We start from the raw sequence: 7709 nt of genomic DNA, 5'->3' as shown, positions 1-7709 counted from the left end.
AAGGGAGCGCCCACCCCACTCCTTTCAACGGGAGCTTCTCGACTTTAGGAAGGGATTTCGTTGTTGTTCTCGGGCCTCTGAGTAAGATTTCCTTCCTCGGGGGTTAAGCTACTAAAACAACATTGGGGGCACCTGCGCTCCCGTGAGGCGTCAAGTCACGAGCCCCAGGGTCTGCTCTGCACCAAGACCTGCTTGTTCCCTGTGGGGCCTCCTTAGAGAAGACACCCTGGGAGAGGAAACAGACCCAGCTGGCAACCCAAACTACCAGTGGCTACCGTAAGATGGAAGTTTAGTTTTCTCTCATCAGGAGCCTGGGCTCCTTCTATACGTGGCTCTGCCATGCACAGTTTTCGTTCCCAAGATCACCTTGTGCTCCAGGATGGCTCCCGAAACTCCTGCCATTATATCTGCATTACAGGCAGCAGGAAGGAGAGAGGGGAACAGGGCGTGCCTCGTCCTTTAAGGACCCTTCCTGAAATTAAACACTATTACATCTAGGCCAAAACTTAGTCATATGGCCACACCCAGGTGTAAGAGGGGCTGGGAAGTATCTTAACTCCAGGCAACAAATGGCCAGATAAACCTTCAGAGGTTCTATTTCCTTGGACAGTGGAGGTGGTGGGGTGGGAACAGGAACCTGAGGGGCGGTGAGAGGTCTCTGCCCCAACCACTGGCAAGCTGTGTGCCCTTGGGCAAGTCCCTTCACCTCTCTGAGCTCCTGCGTGTCTCTGTGAAATGGGGGTGTAGGAAGAGTGTCTCCAAGGCCCTTCCCTGCCCTGACATTTCGTGACCCTGCAGCAGAGAGCCCACGGAGGCCGAAACCAAGGGTAGAACAGCTCCTGTTTAAAAGATGCCTGTTCCAAGTCTTACAGATTCGCAGCAGCCTAAAACTTGATGATTGATTTTCAACCTGCAACCTGATTAACACAGACAGGGAGACCGTTGGGGGGTGGGGGGAGGGAAGGCCCCCCAGGGTCATCCTGAGACAGGAGGGATCTGAGGGGACAGAGGACGGCTGGGCATCATATCTCTTAGGGTCGCAGAGGTGGCAGGGGAAGAGAGGACCAAGACTGGGGATGGGTGCCATGGGGGAGGGACTCGGGCGCTGGTGAAGGGGGACGGGGGGGGGAGGAGGTCATCCCCAGGCGCTGACATGGCGCTCTGGGGGCGGGCGGGTAGGAAAGAAATCATGGGTGCTTTTCCTCCCAAGCCTTTCTATAGCTCCCGTTTCTCCTAACCTCACCCCTTGTACTACTGTGATAACAAATATTAAAGAGCTCTAGGGAATTCCCTGGTGGTCCAGTGGTTAGGACTCTGTGCTTTCACTGCCGGGCCCCATGTTCAATCCCTGGTCGGGGAACTAAGATCTCACAAGCAAAAAAAAATTGAAGTAAGGCAAAGCCATCTGGCCTGCTGGGGAGCCAGGGCTCCGGGACACTCCACTTGCTGTTCTCAGGCCCCTGAGGGGCTGGCAGGAAGGGGTAGGGCCCTGGGGAACTGCAGGGGGTCTGCTATGACCCAGGCCTGGGGTGGCTTGCGACATGTGTATAATCAAAGGGCGATTCCAGGCAGCCAAGCCCTGGGAGCGGCCCCTCCTTCCTCCCTTCCTGTCCCTTGACCCCCATCTCTGTGGGGTGGCCCCAGCAGTCAGGCAGCCGGGAAGCATGTCCCTGTGACAGAGCAGATTTCCTAGTGTTTCTCCAGGCCTGAGCAAGGCCCAGGAGTGCCTGCACTTACTGTGGATGGGGTGAGGGGTCCAGGGGGCCAAGAAGGACATTCTCCCTGTTTCAAGACAGTGCTCGAGCTGTTTAATACAAAAGCCTTGTGACCTTGGTGGTTAAGAGCAGGGATTCTGGGCCAGACAACCTGGGTTCAAGTCCTGAGCCCTACACATACTGGCTGTGTGACCCCGGACAAGTTACATAGCTCTCTGGGCCTTACTTTCCTCATCTGCAAAATCGGGAGTTGTGAGGTCAAGTGAGATCCTCTATAGCAGCGCTCAGAGCAGCCTAGGTGAGGGCTTAGTGAAAGCTAATAGCGTGACTGCGCACGACGGTCAGTGACAGTGACCGGAAAAGGAGGGGACTGAGCTGCCCCTGGCCAACGCTGAGGGCGCTGGCCACACCACAGCCTTGCAGATAAGCCAACTCCACACTGGCCGGCCTGCTTCCCCTGGCGAGGCAGACAGGAGAGGGCGTGGAGCTGGGGCTTGTCTAAAAGGCAGGCACCAGCCTCCTGCCCCCCCATCCCCCCACCCCCCGCATCCCTGTCTGGACTGTCCGTTGTAATCGCTCCTGGGCAATTCCCACACAGACACTCTGAGGGCAACAGGGCTGGCAGAGGGCTTCTGGGGCCCCCCGAGCCCTCAGACCTCGACTGCTGTGGAGAGGTGACCTCCAAGGGAGCCCAGAGTAAGCACTGGGCACCTCGACCGTCAGGGATGCTAAACACAGTCCTCTCCCTGGGCCTGCAAGGCCTGGGCCCAGCTGCCCAGTCATGCCCCCAGCCAAGCCCCCGACCAAGGCCCTCAGGGGCCTGCGTGCTCTCAGAGGCCCCAGGCCGGGGCAAACCTGCTTTCTTGGTATCTGAGCCCCTCTCTCCGTGGGTCCCTGATGTGGAAAACTTCCTTCCTCAGGCAGGAAGCTTCCTCAGGCTGTTCCCCCTCCTCCCAGGGCAAGACCAGGAGTCTCCGTTCCTGTGTCTGTCAGCCCGACTGTGAGGGCCACGGTGTCTCCGCCTGCATCTTGTCAGGGGCCCAAGAGGCCAGTGCTGAAGGCTCCCTGACCTGGCTTCAGATCAGCTCTGCCACTTCCAGGCTGTGTGGCTTCAGGCAAGCCACTTAACCTCTCTGAGCCCACTTCGTCCGTAAAATGGGGAAAACGTGAGATTCTTGTGAGGCTGTGAATAGCATCTGTTGATCTGTGTGTTTCTGTCATTCAGGCTTTCCTACTTTCCACAGACATTTGCTCAGCAGTCCTTGGTGCTGTGTCCTTGGCTCCCAGAGCGGGAGGTGCGGGCGCCTGCCCTGGGGGGTGCCCACTTCAGTGGGGGATAGGAGGTCAGGGCCCACCACGCCGGCTGATGTAAATAGCAAGAGCTGTGATAACGCGGGAGGGGGAATTAGTTCAGAGGACGGGCAGATGGAGAGGGAAGGCAGAGCCTGGCCGGCAGGGCCACGGCATGAGCGAAGGCCTGAGGTGTGGACACTTAGGGCTGCAGGCAGGGTGACTAAGCAGTGTGCAGCGCGGTGGGGGCAGGCGGGGAGGTACCATCTGTAGGGGTGAGCTGCGGGGAGGCGCCGAGGGGCTCCAGGCCGTCCGGGCCAGTGCGCTGCCCACCGCACGCCCCGGGGTGCCTACGGAGAAACAGGCCACGGGCAGAATCTGCGCTTGAGCCCAGCCTCCACCCTCCGGGATCTGCACCGCCCGCCTGGCCTTCCAAGACTGGGGGTGGAAGGGCTGGGCCCCAAAGCCCTGCCCCAAAGTGGACCTGGATCTTGTAGAAGGTTCCAGGTGTTTAAAAACCGGCCTCCAGCCCCGCCCCTCCGAAGTTCTTGGCACTACTTCCAGGTTAACGGGGTGGGGCGGGGGACAAGCAGCCCGGCCCGGTGTCATCTGGTCCTCACCACAGCCCCTGAGATGGCGTTCTTACCATTCCACAGACTGGAGACTGAGAGCAGGGAAGCGTGAAATGCCAGGGCTTTACATGGACCCCTGGGGGCTCAGATCCCCTCCTCTAGGCCTGGCCTCCGCCATGATTTGGGGCTCACTGAGGCTCTGTGGAGGTCCAAGTTCCAATTAGGACATCACTTGACGCTCTAGTCAAAGAGACCCCTCCCAGGGCCTCCAGAGACACTCGGGTTGTGCCCACACCCCAGCCTGGGGTGGGCTCCGGGCATGCCCTCTGCACCCATGACCATGATGCTCCCAAGGCTGGGCACGTGCCAGCTCCCCGGCCGCCCAGGCAGGGGTGTGCAGGCCCCCCGCCAGGTTTCTCACACGGTCCCAAGCGGGGGAGGGGGGATGCCTCGTTACATCAGCCCCCAAAGCCACTGAGCCCGAGAGGGCTGGAGCAGACAGCACACCGGGAAGTGCGACTCTGGAGGCTCCGGAGGCCCCGCCCCTGGGTCTCCTGGAGCCTCGCCCCATCCTGAGCAGCGCTGGGGCCAGGGCCAGCAAGGCATCCTCAGGACACTGCAATCCTGCTCTGAGAAGGATGGGTGGGCTGGTGGGTGAGCTCCGCGGGTCCCTGGTTTCCTCCTCCACAGATGTGGACATTGCTCCCTCCCGGTGACCCTGCAGGGCAATGACAGGAGCCTCCAGGATGGGGTTGAGCCCCGGTGGCAGAATTCACTCACCCAGGCTCGGAGACTGGGAGATTCCAGAGAAGAGCCCCAAGATTCTGCAGGAAGAGCTCTGTTCTGCCCGGCCTTGGGCCTGGGAGACAATGCAAAGCACTGAGCTGCATGGAGGACAGTGAAGAGTTTACACTCTACCCGCAGCAGCCCAAGCTCTGGAGCGCGTTCCTGGTCCAGCGTTCCCTGGGCTGGGGCTCTGGAGTCTGGGATCCCGGGAACTGGGTTTTGAGGCCCTGGGTTCTAGCATCTGGGTTCCACAGCCCCTCTGCTGATCTGGGAGGGAGGTGAACGTAGTGGGGTGGAGAGGGCGGCTCCCAAAGTCCTCGAGATCCACGTGCTCAGAGCCCGGCCCCGCCCAGGCAGCTGAAGCGGAAGCCCCTCGTTGCACAGAAGTGGAGACTGAGGCCCGGGTCTTCGGAGACGGCCAGCGATCTGTCCCAGAGCGCTTTTGAGCCAGGGATCTTGGGGGTGTGGGGTATGGCCACCCATGACCCAAGACAACAGCCGCGTGCCCTCCTCCATCAGCAGGATGCCACTGCCCTTTGGGGTCCAGCCTCTCTGGGTGGGGAGGATGGAGGCCCCTCCTCGGGAGCCCGGAGGCTGTGCTGCTCCTTTCCCCAGAGCTGGCAGCCTCCCACCCCCATCCGGGCTCCTCCTGCAGAGCCCGGGACTGGCTGGCTCCTGCCAAGAACGCCCACAGCCTGCCAGGCCGGGTGGGGAGCACACGCATGCCTGACACCACCCCGTCCTCAGGGTTCCTCTAGGCTCCTCTAGGTTCTAGGCTCTAGGTGGGTCTTCCTGGGAGAAACAGAGGCCCATGGGGAGTCAGGGACCCCCGACCCGCACCCAGGCTCCACAGGAGTTTCCAGACACACTTCGGAGGCTGTGCTTCAGTGGGGTCTCCCCACCCCCTCTTTTGAACCGTGAGAGTGGTAAAGGGCAGGCTGCCAGGCCTGGAGCCAGGGCAGGGGGTGCGGGGAGTGGAATGGGGAGTTGGCAGGGGTCCTGGCAGGAGGCCGGCGGGGAGAGGGACCAGGGCCCCCATTGGTGCTCCCTCCTGATGCCTGCCCCACCCCCTCCTCAGCCCCCCTTCCGTAGCCCTCATCCTCCCAGCAGGCTGCCCAGCAGGCTAGGAGGGGCCCCGGGGCCCAGAGGGGCTACAGGGCTGCGCTGGGAGGCCCTCTCCGCCACACACACTCCCAGGCGGCACAGAGGAGGATCCTGATGGGACCCAGGGCTGGGGAAGCTGGCCATGCACGGCCTCCTAGGAAGGGTACACGTCGCCCCTGCAGTTTGTCCTGGGGTGCTTGGCAGGGTGTGTCTGAATTCAGAATGAAGGAGGCCAAACATTTTCTTCCGCCTGCTGTGTCACCTCCCAGGATGGAAGTTACGCCTGCACACGGGTTGAGCATGTTGGCTGACAACTGCGTAGGGGCGTTTGTGTGTGTGTGTGGTGGGGCTGTGGGCTGGGATGTGCCCATAGGTGATAAATCTCTGTCTCACACACACACACACACACACACACACACACACACACACGGGTATTGGGATATCCAGGGCAGACTTCCTGTTCCAAACACACCTCTGCCCCTCCATCAGCTTGTCTGCAATTCCTCCTGAACGTCTTCTAAGTAGAGCACACGTTCCCTAAGATGGAGGGGCCACGCCCAAGCCTGGAAAACAGACAAGGCTTAACCTGCCTGAGTGGCAGCTTCCTCATCCGTAAGGCAGGTGAGTTACCTGCTCCCGCCTCACAGGGGTTCAGTGCACGCATGGGACATGCTGACGCAGGACAAGCGCTCAGACGACACGCCCAGGACGCTGGGAATGTGGATGGGATGTGGAGGGCCCCTGTCCCTCAGGCTGCTCTGCTCCTTCCTCCGGAGGGGCCCCCAGCAAGGCCGGTGGAGCTCTGTCCACCCGCTCTAGTTCCCCCGCCTCTGTGCCACCGGCAGGAGAAGGTGGAAAGGGTCTGTCCTCTCCAAAGGTTTCCTTGTATCTGGTTCACTCTACTCGCTCTTCCTTTCTTTCCTTTCGCACTTTCTTCATCTTAATCCCTTTAAGCCCCATGAGGCCTGGACCTTGTCGGCCTCTCTTAAACTGCGTTCCAAGTGCCAGAGCAGTGATCAGAGACCCCGCTGGATGGGTGCATGGAGAAGCCCCCAGCCTAGCACCCAGGCTGCATGGCTCACTCATCCCCACGCGGCTCATACAACCACACCCATGCTAGAGGCCAGGAGACTGAGGCTCACGATGTGAAAACCTTGCCCAGGGCCCAGGGCCACGCCTGACTCTCAGACACCCGAGGGACTTGGCCTTCCTGGGCTCCTTCCTCCACACAAAACAAATAACAAAAAACAAAAGTTCTATTTTATGACTGCATTCGTATAACGAATATATTAATAATATATATTAGAACATTTTCTTCGCCCTAAAAGTTCCTTTTTTTTCTCCTTTCTGATTTTAAACAGAATTGAAACAATTCATGGTCCCCTAAAGGACTGTGGCCTCAGGCACTGTGTCGCTGTATCTAAGGAAGGGGAGCCGTCCTGGCAGCCTCCTCCCATTGGAAGCTGACTTGAACCCAGGTCTTGAATCCAGGTCTTCCGCACCCCCAACCTCTTCTGCCCACTGCCTGCCACTTGGGGAAGGACCTGGTGGATTTTTGCTGCTTTTTGGCATTTCTTACTAGCCATCCGATGGCTTTGAATGTCTTGTTTCTGAGTGCTTATAACAACAATGATAATTAATAATAATAATAGGGTGGGATGAATTGGGAGATGGGGATTGACATATATACACTACTATATATAAAATAGATAACTAATGAGAACCTACTGTATAGCGCACAGAACTCTACTCAGTGCTCCCTGGTGACCTAAATGGTAAGGAAATCCAAAAAAGAGTGGATATATGTGTATGTATAACTGATTCACTTTGCTGTACAGCAGAAACTAACACAACATCGTAAAGCAACTATACTCCAATAAAAAAATAAAATAAACTGTTAGCTGTAATCTAAAACAGAATAAAAAATAAAATAACAACAGCAATAATAATAATGCTAGCCCTTCACAAAGCCCTTGACGCTTTTCAAGCCCTTTCATCTCTGTTATCTGATTCTCCCAACAATCTAGGGAAGAGCTAGGACGGCCACCGTTACTTCTGTTTTATAGCTGGGACAACTAAGACACCTAGGACAGATAAGTGGTCCCAGTTGGTAGGACCAGAGCCCCAGGCTCTTTGCACACCCTCTATCTGCAGTTTGGTGAGCAGGTGGCAAGGAGGGGCCTCGGAAACATACCTGGTCAAGGTGGGAAGGTTGGACTTCAAAGGGCAGGAGGGGGAGCAG

General features: G+C 58.3%; 1 long non-coding RNA gene across 1 annotated transcript; it reads left to right on the top strand.

Moving 5' to 3' along the window:
* The first annotated feature begins 5165 nt into the window (after window positions 1-5165).
* LOC137222190 (uncharacterized) lies at window positions 5166-7338 on the top strand. The gene is made up of 3 exons (XR_010942376.1): window positions 5166-5280; window positions 5957-6088; window positions 6829-7338. It is a non-coding gene; the product is annotated as an uncharacterized lncRNA (long non-coding RNA).
* The last annotated feature ends 371 nt before the right edge of the window (window positions 7339-7709 follow it).

Source organism: Pseudorca crassidens, chromosome 1 (assembly GCF_039906515.1).
Source record: "Pseudorca crassidens isolate mPseCra1 chromosome 1, mPseCra1.hap1, whole genome shotgun sequence".
NCBI lineage: Eukaryota > Metazoa > Chordata > Mammalia > Artiodactyla > Delphinidae > Pseudorca > Pseudorca crassidens.
Note: the sequence above shows the minus strand (reverse complement) of the source record. Positions and strands in the feature narration are given on the sequence as shown.